The sequence below is a fragment of the Pseudopipra pipra genome, chromosome Z, assembly GCF_036250125.1.
Source record: "Pseudopipra pipra isolate bDixPip1 chromosome Z, bDixPip1.hap1, whole genome shotgun sequence".
Taxonomy (NCBI): Eukaryota; Metazoa; Chordata; class Aves; order Passeriformes; family Pipridae; genus Pseudopipra; species Pseudopipra pipra.
The window spans coordinates 64,148,409-64,162,458 of NC_087581.1; the positions used below are offsets into that span (position 1 = coordinate 64,148,409).

Here is a 14,050-nt window from a genome sequence, read left to right on the forward strand (position 1 = left end):
AAAAGGAAGTAAAAAAAGTCCTATATTCATTCCATTTATTTGTTTGGAAAAGCATGAAAACAACAATTAGGCAGTACATAAGATAAGCATGGTTTTAGAACTAGCTGACCATATTGGTAACTTTATTGGCTCAGGTATTTGCAATGATGTTAGTACAACCCAAGCAATATAGTGACGACAAGATCAAGTCACCTGACTTAACTGATTATTCTGAAGAAAACATTTAGTGCAAACACCATAATTAATGAAAATATAGTACCAAATGTTTGAAAACTATTCTGTAAGTTGTAAATAAATATACAGACATAAGATGCTTACATACTTTCAAACTGTGGGTCCTCAGCCTTCTTCCATATTTCCAATTGTAAGCACACTCGGTTTTTTGCATGAAAATGAATGAGTTTGGTGCATTTGATTTAAGCTTGATTTTGGTTTTGTTTTATTTTTTTACTTTTTGTAACATTTAAGTAGCTGTTAGCTTTCTATGGATACTGTAAATATCCATTTTTTAAAGTATGAACAACATAGCTGCCACTTTTTTTTCCTCTCTCTTCATAACATTTGTTAAATAATAACTGATTTGCTAGCATAGTGTAGGCGATCCTAATATTTCATAACTGAAATTAAAACAGATGTATTTTTGGTTCCTGAATACCATGTGAAGGCTGTTACCGCATGTAACAAGCTTCTCCAGAATTTCAATACCTGGTATTTTTTTTAGGCAAAACAAAACTAAAGAATATGTTATATGAAAAAAAATCATAAACATCTTTGCTTGGAAAATGTTCAAATGAATAAAATGCAGCAACTTCCATAAATGTTTTCATCAAAAAAAATTTCAAAATGTTTCTTCCATAAGCTCCAATATAGAGTGGGCAGGATTTTGAAAACAGGCCTAAGGAGTATTATAACTTCTTGTAAATTAATAATATTTCAGCGATAACAGGATTTACATTAGCTTAGCATATGACCTTTAATTTTCTTGCCAAATGATACAGATTTGACCTTAATGAAAATCAGAGGTATTAGAAATGGCCTATTTTTGTATATGCATGAATACTGCAGAAATAGCCTACTTTGGCCCATAATGCCGGATCTTCGATTTGGAAAAGCATCACTGCTCTTGTAATCACAGAATCACAGAAAGACTTTGGTTGGACAGGTCATAAAGATCATCCCATTCCAAACCCCCCAATGTCCAAAGTAAAACTAAAACATTTCAGTCCTCCGGTCACTCCCTTTTCTCCATCACTCCATCATCTGAATGGCCAATGTGTCTGACTGAGGCACTGATCTTGTCTAACAAGACACAGAGAAACTGAAATGGTGGCTGCTTTCTTCTCAATATATATGATTATTTTTAGAGTGCATACATTTGAATAAATGGTATGAGAGAGCTCTTCTTTTCTTGTGAATAGCAGCTACTTTAAATCATTCAATTATTACTGCTTTGATTTCGTGCAATTGTTTCCAAATATTTTTCCCCATTAGAATGCTAAATTTTGTAGAGAAATGATTCCAGAAACATTTCAAATCTATGCTCCCATTTGCAGGGGCAGAAACAGCTTTATGTGTGAGAAAAATGAATTTTGCACAGACTTACTCTGCATACTGACTACAGTGAGTTCAAATAATGGCCTTCAAAGAAATATCAGTATGTTTCAGAGATAGAACATCAGAGTCACCACAGGGGCTCTACCTAAGCAAATTAACAAATGAAAGAGTAATCTTCACAACACCTTGATAACCCTCTGGGAAATTTGAAGATACTCTTCTTTTTTTACCCTGCTATTTATACATAAAAAAAGGAACATGATGCTTCCCTACCCCCAATTTATCATAAAAATATTCATATTTTACTGAGGTTATATATTTGTTATTATTCTACATCCACTCCTCATCCTTCATGCTTTTAAGCGTTTTAGAATGTGATGACAGTTGAATTTCCTTCTTGTGATATTTCTAGTAATATTTACAGTGACAGAAACCACTTTCGAAGAACTATTTGCAAGAAATACCTTTTTCTACCTTTGGAGTACCCTTAACTCCTTTTCCATGTTCCAGGACAGCACACACACTGTGCTACATGGCCTCTCCCCTTGAGTGCTTTCTCAATATATGTCAAATTGTATTATTTTAAAGCTCTATTGACCTATAGTTATTCTCATTCACATGACTGGGTGACCTGTTCTTCCTTGCACACTCAAAGGCTTTTTAATAGATTTGAGGCGAGGCTCGACAGGGAGCTGGCAGAGCTCCTCAACATCTATCACTTGATTGCAGCTTTTCAACTTGGACTTTCCTGAGGTCTGAGGTCTCACCTGCCTAAACATCCCCTGGCTGGCAAAAAGTCCTGTGCACATGAATAAAATGAGGCAGAAGGCAGTGGCCTTCACGATTAGACTTATATATACAGTGAGTCTGGGAATGATCTTCTAGTCTAGGGATGATTTATTTCATACTGATGCAGTAAACAAGGATGAAATAAAGCTCTGAAACTTGTTTTTCAAGAAAGAGACAATGTTGAAATCTTCTATACAATTTCTACTGGTACATCAGAAATCACAGCTACATTAAAAATAAATGTAGAAGAATTCAAAGTGTAAAAATATGATCAGCTATATAGTTATTAAAAATCTGTATATCAGCAGGCTGCTGTTATATAACATATTTTTTATCATAGAATCACAGAACAGCCTGGGGTGGAAGGTACCTTAAAGATCATCATTTATAATTTGATCTGGTTTGGTTTGGTATTTGCCAGTCAGAAACAGAAAACCAGTTTTAGGCATGAAAATTCTTCTTTCAACACCAAGATAAACCAACCCACTCAGTTCAGTTTTAAACAGTTACATATATTATCTTGCTAAAGTGTCCTTTTACCTCTTATTATTGTGGTAGCTTGTCACCCTTGTATTGACAGTAATAGTATACAAAGTTATTGCTTTTTTTCCTGCTCATATACTTTCTGATTAATGAAATGCAGCACAGTACTTTACTATGATGAGCTCTCATTTTAAAATTCCATACCAAAGATTGGGCTGCAATGATGAAAATGCAAACTGGAAAGATTTAAAGCTGCACAGGAGAACTGTGAGTGAGGCATGAAGGAAAGTCAAGAAGGACTGAATTCATTGTTTCAAGGAAGATATACAATTTAAAATGGTGTATTGCTTAAGACAGAAAATGGAAGCATTGATAGTGAAAGGAAACAACAGATCTAGCTTTTCTTATGGCTTCTTTATCTTCTGCAAAACATAGGAAGTGGTTTCAGAGTAGTTGTATGACAAAGTCTTGCAACATTTCCACCCATAAAGAAAACGTCATTTTATTTCTGGATTGTAGCTTTCCTTTTTCCAGCAGACTGTTTCTCTAAGATTTGTGTTCAGCTCTGCTTGACATTCCTACTTTTCTAAAACAAAGAACACTGAGATTAAGTTTCTATTTTCCAAACAACAATTCTAGGCCCCTGTAAATGTAGACACGACCTAATGTTTGGAGAGATCAGGGAAGAAACTGGAGTGTCTTCACTGAATGAACTGCACATCTCTCCAGAGAAAGGTCTTATTTGCTGTACATCAGTTTTAAACATTTTTTGATTCTATTGGAGTGTATATCCGTCAAGTCCATACTCCAGAACTTATTTCTGAATTTCATCTGGAAAATCAACACTCATATTCAGCAAACTTAAGGACTCCCAAATAAATCCTAACACTTACTTAAAGTCCTATTGCAATTAGAATATAACTCCAATTACAACTCAGAGAAATATATGCAGAGGACTGCATACATAACGGCTCAAGATAACACCCCGAAAGGATGAAATGGATTCTTTTAATTTATTCTGGCAGTTTCAAGAATCAGCAAGTCTTGCAGATCCAGTGTAAGCAAAGATCTCTCTAAGTGACTTTATGGGTATGCATTTTGAATTTAGAAAAAGCCTGAATTTCATAAAAGGAATGGTCAGAATTTAGTGAAAATCAGATCCCTTAAGGCTGTATGATCTGATTGAAGTCACCTGTTACTTTTGAAGGTGCTAGATTGAATTGTCAGAGATTATTAAACCATGTGGATTAAAATTTAAATGCTTTAAACCTGAGGGGATTTACTCTTTTTATTTACATATCATATTGTATGTACTTATAGTAATTTCAACATAACTATTCAAATTTTCCATTTCAGAATGGAGAACGGTAGCTTCTTGTCTCAAAAGCATAGTAGTTGTGATAGCCTTGACTTATTTTTAGGCAAGCAGACCTGGTATGCTCAGAGATATGAGAAACCTTAACTACTTAGACTACCACACCCCTGGATAAGTACTTTTAAAAATCTAGATTCATAGAATAAAGAGCAGAAAAAAATTACAATCATCTAGAAATTTTATTTTTGTTTTCTCCTCTAGGACTGTTAAAGAGATGTATTTTTTCCTCAATATACAAATTCAATATATCACATTCAGGGAAGTTACTCAAGTAATAGAGATCCTTAAGCATCAGAAATATAAGTGAATATAGAACACTTTAGGATAATAGTTAATTATTTCTAGACAAGCATTGCACTCATACAATGTTTGGCTATATCTGGTAATACAAAAATTACCTGGCACCCTGGCAGGCTGAAACTGAGGGTAAAAATCAGTTCTTACAGCAGTGTTGGTTAACACTAGGAAAACAAGTTAAATAGGCAGTAATGGATCTTTTCAGAAGGAGGAAAACAAAAGACAGAATAAAAGACAATTTACTTCACAATAATTCTCCAAAGTTTTTAAAAATAGAATGTTCAAATTACAACTCTAAACCTACCCTTTTGGCTGATTAAAAACATCTCATTACCCCATACAACATCATCGTCATAAAGACAGATTAATCTATTCTCACTGGCAGTAACCTATTGCTAACTCCAAACTCAATAATGGTGTTTTGCTATTGAAATGTCAATGTCAAAAATTGCACATAACTCATTAGAATCACTAGCATCTTCAGATTTAATTACACATACAGCCAAAGGAAGTCCACTAGTTCAGAGGTGGTTATTGTGGATAAAAAATCATCATAAGATTATTTTGAAATAAAATAAAATATTCTTTGTCAACGGTATTTTAAAACATTACATTAATTTTTTGTCATTTCTATCTTGCTTAAGGTACCAAATTATTTCACATGACACAGAAAAACCAGCTCATGTCTGCTGCTATGTCACACATAGATGCTTTGGAAATTTTACCCATCATTTTCAATCTCACTTCTTTAGCTGCCATTGAGCCAAATATATTCCAATTCTGCAAGTGTTTAAGTACATGCCTAACTTTTCATTAAACACAATGCAACATAATCATGAAAATTGTGATTAAGTTCTTGTAAAATTGTGGCTTTAGCCATCAGACTTCTGATTCCCCACTTCTGTTGGATTTGCAAACTCAAATAGAAGAGACCCATGTAACACAACATGAATCCTGGGGAGTTGCACCAGCACCACTTTGAAATACACCACCTCCCACACTCTTCTGGCAAGTCTGATTGTTCAATGCCTAAGCATCTGCATGGAAAATCATTGTGATTGGGCTCTTCCTCACAACTGGAAGTATTCTGCCATTTCTAGTAGATAAAAGAGAGGTGGCAAGACTGACCAGCTGTGAGAGACTGATTAACAACTCAAACAATGGGCCATTTGCAGAGGCAGCAGGGTGCTTTGCTGGGGCCAGGTTTGCATCCCTCAGCCAGAGGGAAGGAGGAGCATTTGGGTGTGTGGTGACTAAACCTCTGATCCACATAAGAGAGAAGGAGTGAGCACCCACCACAGGAGGTTACAAGCTGGGTTTTGAGACAGATAAGAGAGAAGGCTGACAAGAAGTAGACGCTGTGGAGGCAGGATAGTGCTTTTTATTATGGGAATGTCCTTCTTTACACTCAGTTGTAATACCTCCCCCCTGGGGAGGTATCAGGACATTATATATATATATCAGGACATATATATATATATATATATATCAGGACATATATATATATATTCTCCTATAAACACTGATCTTTCAGTGTTGTTTCACTCTAATCTGCCCCAAGGATCTATTAGCCCCTCACCTTAAAGGCAGTTCCTAACACCAGCCATCCTTTTTCTGTATTTACAAATGGCTTCCATCCTCGGAAGGAGCCCTGAAAGAAATGCTGCTACTTTTTTTTTTTTTTTAATCACCACTCATAGCATGGTTTCACTCACAGCAAAAACTGATTCATTTTTTTTCTCCTCACTCTGCTTAAGAAATACAATATATTAAAATGCACAGCCTTGGAGTTCAGCTCATTAAACAAATGCTGAAGAGTAGAACATTCACTCCCCCATTTCAGGTGCCAGGAAGGATGCCGATTTTATATTTCAAAGGGGCCAATTTTCCACTTTGAACATACAGCTAATAGTGGCACTTCTGTCAAGAGGGGGTAATTCTTCTGCTCAGCACTCCATTTAAAAGCACGCATTTGGAGCAGCTTTTGCATAGCTTGTGGTTCAATTCTTTACGACATATAAGAGGAGAGTTTTTGAAAACTCTTTTTTTCACCGTGACTAAAAAAGCCATTTTCAATGGCAGAATGACTAGAGACGAATATTCTTTCCTCCAGACAACTAAGGCAACTTCAAAGATAAAATTAAGGGATGGGACAAGGAAAGGGTCAAAGGAAAGAGTAATATTGAGCCTAGACCCTTAGCCAAAGCTGAGGAGGGTATTAAGGGACATAATTCTCTTGATATAACCAGCAGCCTTCTGTGGTAATGTGATTAATTCTCAAAACAAGCCAGTTTCCCTGATGTATTTTTAAACTCTAGAAAACTAAATTGTCCAAATATGTAACATGATTACCTTTCCAATATCATTATTAAAACCTATGTTTAAGAGCAAAAACTAAGAATCTCTCATTTTAAAAACTGTACAGCAAGACTGTAAATATAGCCAAGGGTCTCAAGAATCACCTTCAGTCTTCCTTCTAATAAAATCATCAATAAACACAACATCACAGAATACAGAGACTACATCTTGACCTAATAAATGCATTCACGTTCATCTTAATTGTTCTTTCACTCAGATTGATGGCAATTTTGTAGCAATAGCCCAGAAACTCACAAATAACCCAGATCTTGGCACACATTTACTTTCTTCTTGAGAGGGAGGTGTATTTATTAATGGATCCAAAGGATTCATTAAATATATTAAATATATTAAATATATTAAATATTAAATAAATTAATATATTAATATATTAAATATATTAAATAAATTGCATTTATTTTAAGTTGTAAGAGTATTTTAATACAATTCACTGTTGAAAGTGTAGATGAAAGCTTTAGCATGGGTATTTTCTTTAAAACCTAGAGGTATCATGAGGTCATTTTAGACACCTGAAACTATAATACTATACAATTATAGTCAATTAAAATGGAACATTTACCTTGCAAACCAGTTTCCACAGATAAAAGCAGGAAAGACAAAGAGTTCTGCCAAGTTTTCCAGCTCCACTGCTCACTTACTAGAAAGCAAAAAGAGGAAAACATATTTAGTCTTGTCAGTTGTACTGAGCTTTTTGAAACAGTGATGTTTTCAGTGAAATGCATTGAGATGTTCTAGAATGATATTTAGCTCTTATCCAAAAAGGAATGGAAAAGATTGTCAGAGCCATAAGTGTGTCTGCTGAGATGAATAGGGTTAGAGGCTACTGAAACCTCCTAATAACATCAAAAAATAGTGTGCACTCACTGGCACTCAAGGGGAGCAGGTAACCGTGTTGCCTACAGTAGATTAGACAGACATTTACTAAAGGATCTGAAGGTGAAACTGACAAAGCACTAAACCCAGAGTAGAGACAAAGAAAAAAATTCTCTTCAGTAGTAGGATTAACTACTTGTCTCTGCTGGTGCTGGAATTCAGTACCTCCACAGCTTTCTCTGTCAGTGTCTCCAACTCTGCAGTAAGAAAGGAGATTTTTAGAATGGTATTGTGTTTCCATATTGAATTAAAATATGAACTTTACATTTATTTTAACAGGACACCTGAAAAAACAGCTGTCTTAGACAGTGACGGTTGAGGAGTTAACAAAAGTTCTGAATTGTGTGTGTTTCAGGACCAGAATATGCCTGAAAGGACCACAGATTATATGATAACCCAGAACTGCACTGATGTCAAAGATTAGTAATGACTGTACTATTTCAAAATTAATCTGAAAAAAATACTATGGAGTCTTCTGATCAACATGTCCTCCATACACTTTTCAGAAAAACAAACCAAAAGAAGAAGATTATTCATCTTGCTACATAGAAATGACTTTTCTAAGATCTTCCACAATGGCTGAAAAAGACAACCTTGCATGTCTACAAAAATGACATTTTGATCTGACAGAGATTATTCTGTGAAAAAAACCCACCAAATAAAAAAGAACGAAAAAATATGAGTTAAAATATTCATAGAATATAATATAAATAATAATAACATATAATAATAACACTGCAATTATCAGAAAGATCAGACGTTGCAAATAAATACAAAATTCATGAAGAAATATAATGTTTTATCCAATTCTCAATCAACTAACTTGCTATGTGGTTTACAAACATGTGAGTTAATTCAATCATTTTATATTTTATATGTATATATTATTTATATGATATTATACTGTACATGTTTGTCATGGACAAGGTAGATGGACCAATAGCTGAACTGCAAAATAAAACTGCAACATAAGGAATTTATGCAGTTTGCTGAAGGAGCCTTGGAAGGCAGCAATGAGCTGCCAGTATTCCAGAGAGTACCATCTCCACTAAACACAGTTGCTTCCCTAGAGAAGAAGTTGGGTTGCCCATTTGCCAAAGAAGTAATTTTGGCATGAGATTTGCAACAGTTCTCTATTATCTCCCTAGCAGGTCATTTTCAATCAGCTTCTTTTGTGGGGAAAAAAAAAAAAAAAAAAGAAAAAGAAACAAAACCAACTCCTCACTTTCATATGCAATTCTTTTGGGGTTTTTTTGTTGGGCTTTATTGGGGGTTTTTTTGTTGGTTTTTATTTTTTTTTTTTGTAATGCAGATAACAATGGGATGTACCTGAAAATATTCTACCCTTGAAATAATTAGTTTGAGAGAGGGGATAGATTAGTAAAATTTTCTACAAATTCAGCTCTCGGGCTTCTGGGCCTTCTTTATGCAATTTTCTTGGTTTTCTGTTGTTCTGTAGGACCTGTTATGTTTGTATCACAAAAAAACCCCACCAAATAATACCCCAGTACCCTCCACCCTCACCCCACTGTGTAAGTGAGAAGATTAAGATGTGCAGGTGGAAAATTTGCCTTGGAATTTTTTTAACAATTGTCATGGAATAAAAACTTTAGATTTCCATTATTTTCCTGAAATAAGAATACTCCAGACACCAGACATGGAAAAACTTAAACATTTTCTTCTTGATGAAAACTCATATTCATGTGTAAATCTGATTGTACTGCTTTTATTTTTGCATCTACCAGAGACAGATGAAATATTTTGAAATTCAAATGCTATCTTCTATTAATTATTTTTTGAAGAAATGAAAATAACTGATGATACAAGAAAGCAGAAAGAAAGAACCACTAGGATATTGCACAACCCATTGCATAAGAATGACAAAAGAAATGTTCTATTGACAGAAAAAAATCATTCCTAGACAGTTTATTTATCTTTATGATGAAATCACAAGAAATGTCAAAACACACAGCAACTTTTAGACGTAACACTGAATGTAGATAAATTGGGCATCACAGAGGTGATTTTAAGACTGGAAAGGTGGAGGAGTGCGGCACAGGATGAGAGGAAGGTGTTTTCTATTTTGTTTTTGTTTCTTATCAATCTACTCTATTATTAATTGACAATAAATTAAATTAGGTTTCTGTAAATTGAATTTGTTTTGCTCATGACAATACGCGGTAAGTGATCTCCTGGACCTTAGCTTGACCCATAAACTTTCCTATCTAATTTTCTCCCTCTCCTGTTAAGAAGGGGGAAAAGACCCTCTAAGATCATCAAATCCAACCATCAATCTAGCACCACCACGTTTACCACTAAACCATATACTCAAATATCAAATCCACACACGTTCTGAACACTTTCAGGTGACTCCATCACTTCCTTGGGCAACTTATTCTACTGCTTGATCATCCTTTCCATGAAGAAATTAACTTCCTAATACCTAATCTAAACCTGCCCCGCTGCACCTTGAGGCCATATCCTGTCATCCTGTCTTGAGTCTCCTTTTCTCCAGGCTTAACAAACCCAGCTGCCTTAGCCACTCTTCATCAGCTTCCTTGCCTTTCTCTGGACACGCTCCAGCATCTCAATGTTTTTCTTTTAGTGAGGGGCCCAGAACTGAACACAGATGTTGAGGTGGGGCCTCACCAGTGATGAGTGCAGGGGGATGACCCCTGCTCTGGTCCTGCTGGCCACACTTTCTGATACAGGTCAGGATGCTGTTTGCCTTCTTCCACCCAGCCACACTGCTGGCTCATGTTCAGCCAGCTTAGAGCCAGTTTTTTAAAAACTTATATGAGCTAGCTAATAAAAAACTAAACCAAGTTGGACACAAATATCACACTCTCCCTGAAAAAAAAGAACTTGGTATTGAAGAAATTAATTCAAAAATGTCTCCTGCACACTGAGGTCTTCAAACAAGACCTTTGAGAGTCACACTTAGGAATAGGTAATAAAACTTTCCAAAACTTTGCTGCTTTTAGTACAGCTGATAAGTTGTGCCAGACTAACTGTAACCCATAGGCACCTCTATCTTCTTATGACTTCATTCCACTCTCCCCAGCTAAGAGGAGTTTCAGATCAAGACAGTGGAAGTGTAGCTTTGTGAGGGTAGACATTTTACTGAAATATCCACTGCTTCCTATGTAGAGTTAAAGGACATACTATACTCTCTAGATATGTAATTACATTTTAGCTTTCCAGAAAACTATGCAAGAAAATACTGGAAATAGAAAAATCAGATGTTAAAATTGACACAACTGAATGTACTGAGTTTAAATTGCAGAAGAGGTTAAACTTCCTATGGAAAAATCCTAGGGATATTTTAGCACTGAAATATAACAGCTATGGCAGCTATGGCACATCCAGTGTTTCTGTCATCATGAAACATGGGTAAGCATCTGTGATAATTCACACATATATAGCCAGAGGCAGTACTGGGGGAGGGCATTGGGTTATATACTCTTGAAGACTTGTAAAACTTATCTCCCATGATCTTTTCAATAATTTCCAATATTTAACCAGTAGAAACTGGATATAGTCTTGGGTTTATATTTTATCATCTGATCTAAAATGTACATCTCTCTTCACTTTATTTCTGTTATCACAAGTGATCAGAAGTGAACAAAGGCAATGTTTTCAGGTTTAAAATCATGAGACAAATGGAAAAAAGATGGTAAAATTTCCCTGTTTAAATATACTAGAGTTATATAATCATCCATTACTCCATTTTCTATTTGAATGATTATGCATGAGATTTTTGAAAACTAAACAATTGCAGACTTTTTAAGCCAAATGATATATTATCTCTTTTCCTTTACACAGAGCTCATACAAATTTATTGATGCTTTTGTTCAAAGTCAAAATATGGAGGCATTCTGCAAAAAAATAATTAAATTCTGTCATTCTCTTCATTTTTCATAATCACAGAACCTTCAATCAGAATGAATTCTGACTAAGTTAAATGTTTAAGAACCATTACAGATGAAAGTCATGTGAATTAGCTTATGGTCTTTTTAAAATCAGTACTCCCAAACATTTGTTTTATGACTTTAGAAATTTACTAATTTTTCCGATGGAAATCACAATAATTGGTCACTATCAAAATGTCAAAAATAAGATGCAAAAGTAAAATTATAAAGATATGAAAGCAAAAACCCTTCACTTCAGGATAAATGTCAAAGTGTGACTTGATTAAAGCTAATCAGATAATCACCTGACTCTCTCCTTTCAGTGCTTGTTCTCTGCAACTGAGAGCATTCCTCCATAAAGACTACACAATTGTTAGTTTGATTCCTCTTGATACCTCTCAAGAGCTCCCAGGTTTACAGCCCTCTAACAAAATCTTGTTACAGATATCTGGAAAACCAGAAGGCAATTTTGTTATGTCTTGACTATATATATATACACACACATGTATCATCTCTAGGTTTTTATCTGTGATATTCCAAACGTAAAGGTAACTAATATAGGCATTTGCCTCCTACCGAAATCTCTCAGCCATCCCATCCCACCTCCTTGCATGGTGGATGAAACACTGTTTGGTGTGTTACACATCAGCTATAAAGAATTTCCTAAGGACAGACAAATATTCTGAATATTTCTTACAATGAAATTATCAATTTACTTCCAATAATCTGTAACACCAAAGCACAACACATGTGCCCTCTTACAGTTGTGGAATACTCCACGGTGACCACTGTTCTCAGAACCACTCTTAATTTTGTTCAAAATTTTGGAGACATTTAGGAATAAGTGGTTACAGTAGCTGAAATTATTACATCAATCTCTTATCAGAAATCATCTCATTTTATGATGGATAGTGGGAAGACACACAGTCTTTTATGAACCAAGACTTGATAAAGCTACATTAGATAACAATTCAAAATTGTCAGAGCTAGAGACACAGCTCAAACATGTCACACTGAATGGAAAAAACACAACCCAAACATCTAGAATGCTCAGTACCCACTTGCACCATTTAACACTCAACTATCATTGTTAACTGTAGGTGTCAATTGCATGAAGTTTAACAGACTGCTTTATTTTGTTGCATGATAGTTAGTTCAAAGAAATCAGTCTTTAACAGAAAAAAAAGGAATTAATGAAATTACAGGATGTAATAATAGACTGCTGCAACATCCCATTTTATAATCTTTCCTTGCCAGTTCAGCAAAAATGATTTGTTGTGACAAAGTGAACAAATAAGCCCTTTTTTACAGGAATGTTTCCCAGTTCAATCAGGTACATGCTGGGACAGGAAGAGATGAGAAATTACAAGAACAGATGAAAAACATGAACTTGTTTGAGAATAAGTCTGATAGTACTCTTGTATTTTCTACAGGTGGGCATAATCTCTGTTTTTCAGGTGCCTTCCATCCCTCTTTTTTTGCCTCTATTATTTACAATAGCAACATTGCTTTCCAAGACATAATGCTAATTTCTTGTGGAAAAATGAGTATTTTGGTTTTGGCCATTCAAAACCAAGGTTAACTTACTGCAAGAATGTAAGGATAAGTTCATGACCAAAAAAAAAAAAATAGGAAAAAGAAAAGTTTGATTTCAACACCACCTAAAACAGATCTAGTACATAGTTACAACAATCAACATGAGACAACAAATCCTAGAGTTAAGGTATGGTGTTAGCTTTGGTGGGTAAGCATGTTTAACCTTTTGTTACTCAAAGTGGCATTGCATCATTTCTATGCCTGGAAAAGATAAGAAATATGCTATTTACTTTAGCCATGGATATACAGAGTAGTTTCAGTGCCAGTGGTATGGCCTGACAAGTGCTGCTAAAATTCGTGGGGATTACCAAAGGAGGAGGAACTAATGAAGGAATTACTTAGTTTACTGCTTCTCTGGCTTACTCTGAAACAAAATCGAGTTGCCTCTGAGATTTCCTCTTTCTCTTCCATACCCAGGATTTATCCCTTTTCATAGTCATATACAGAAACAGGAGCCTGAATTTAAAAAGATACACCTATAAAATAAATCTCCAGCATGGATACATAAGAGTTACTACATTTTACAGCTGTAATTTACCTGTAATGTAATTCATATCTTTTTGCAATATAAAAGAGAACGTGGAACTCTCACTATAACTAAATCAATTTTTTATGAATGTTCTTACACTAAGCAAAGTGTTGTTTGACCTTGCAGTTGTAACTTGATGGGTGATTGAAGTGCAGACTTGCTTCATTTTAGAGGACTGTTTATAAAACATATGGCATTCATCTTCAGGTTGGTAAACTGCGCTCTTGCACTTAAGGTTCGCAGTAATCTTAGCAGAATTGTAAT

At 35.0% G+C, this 14,050-nt stretch overlaps 1 protein-coding gene across 5 annotated transcripts in view; it reads right to left on the minus strand.

The window, feature by feature from the left end:
- LINGO2 (leucine rich repeat and Ig domain containing 2) overlaps positions 1-14,050 on the minus strand; it is a 480,597-nt gene that overhangs the window by 296,538 nt on the left and 170,009 nt on the right. For all 5 annotated transcript variants that reach the window (XM_064641969.1, XM_064641973.1, XM_064641971.1 and 2 more), the window contains one exon: positions 7,437-7,514. The gene's annotated coding sequence lies outside the window, so the exon portion shown is untranslated. The remainder of the gene's footprint in view (positions 1-7,436; positions 7,515-14,050) is intronic.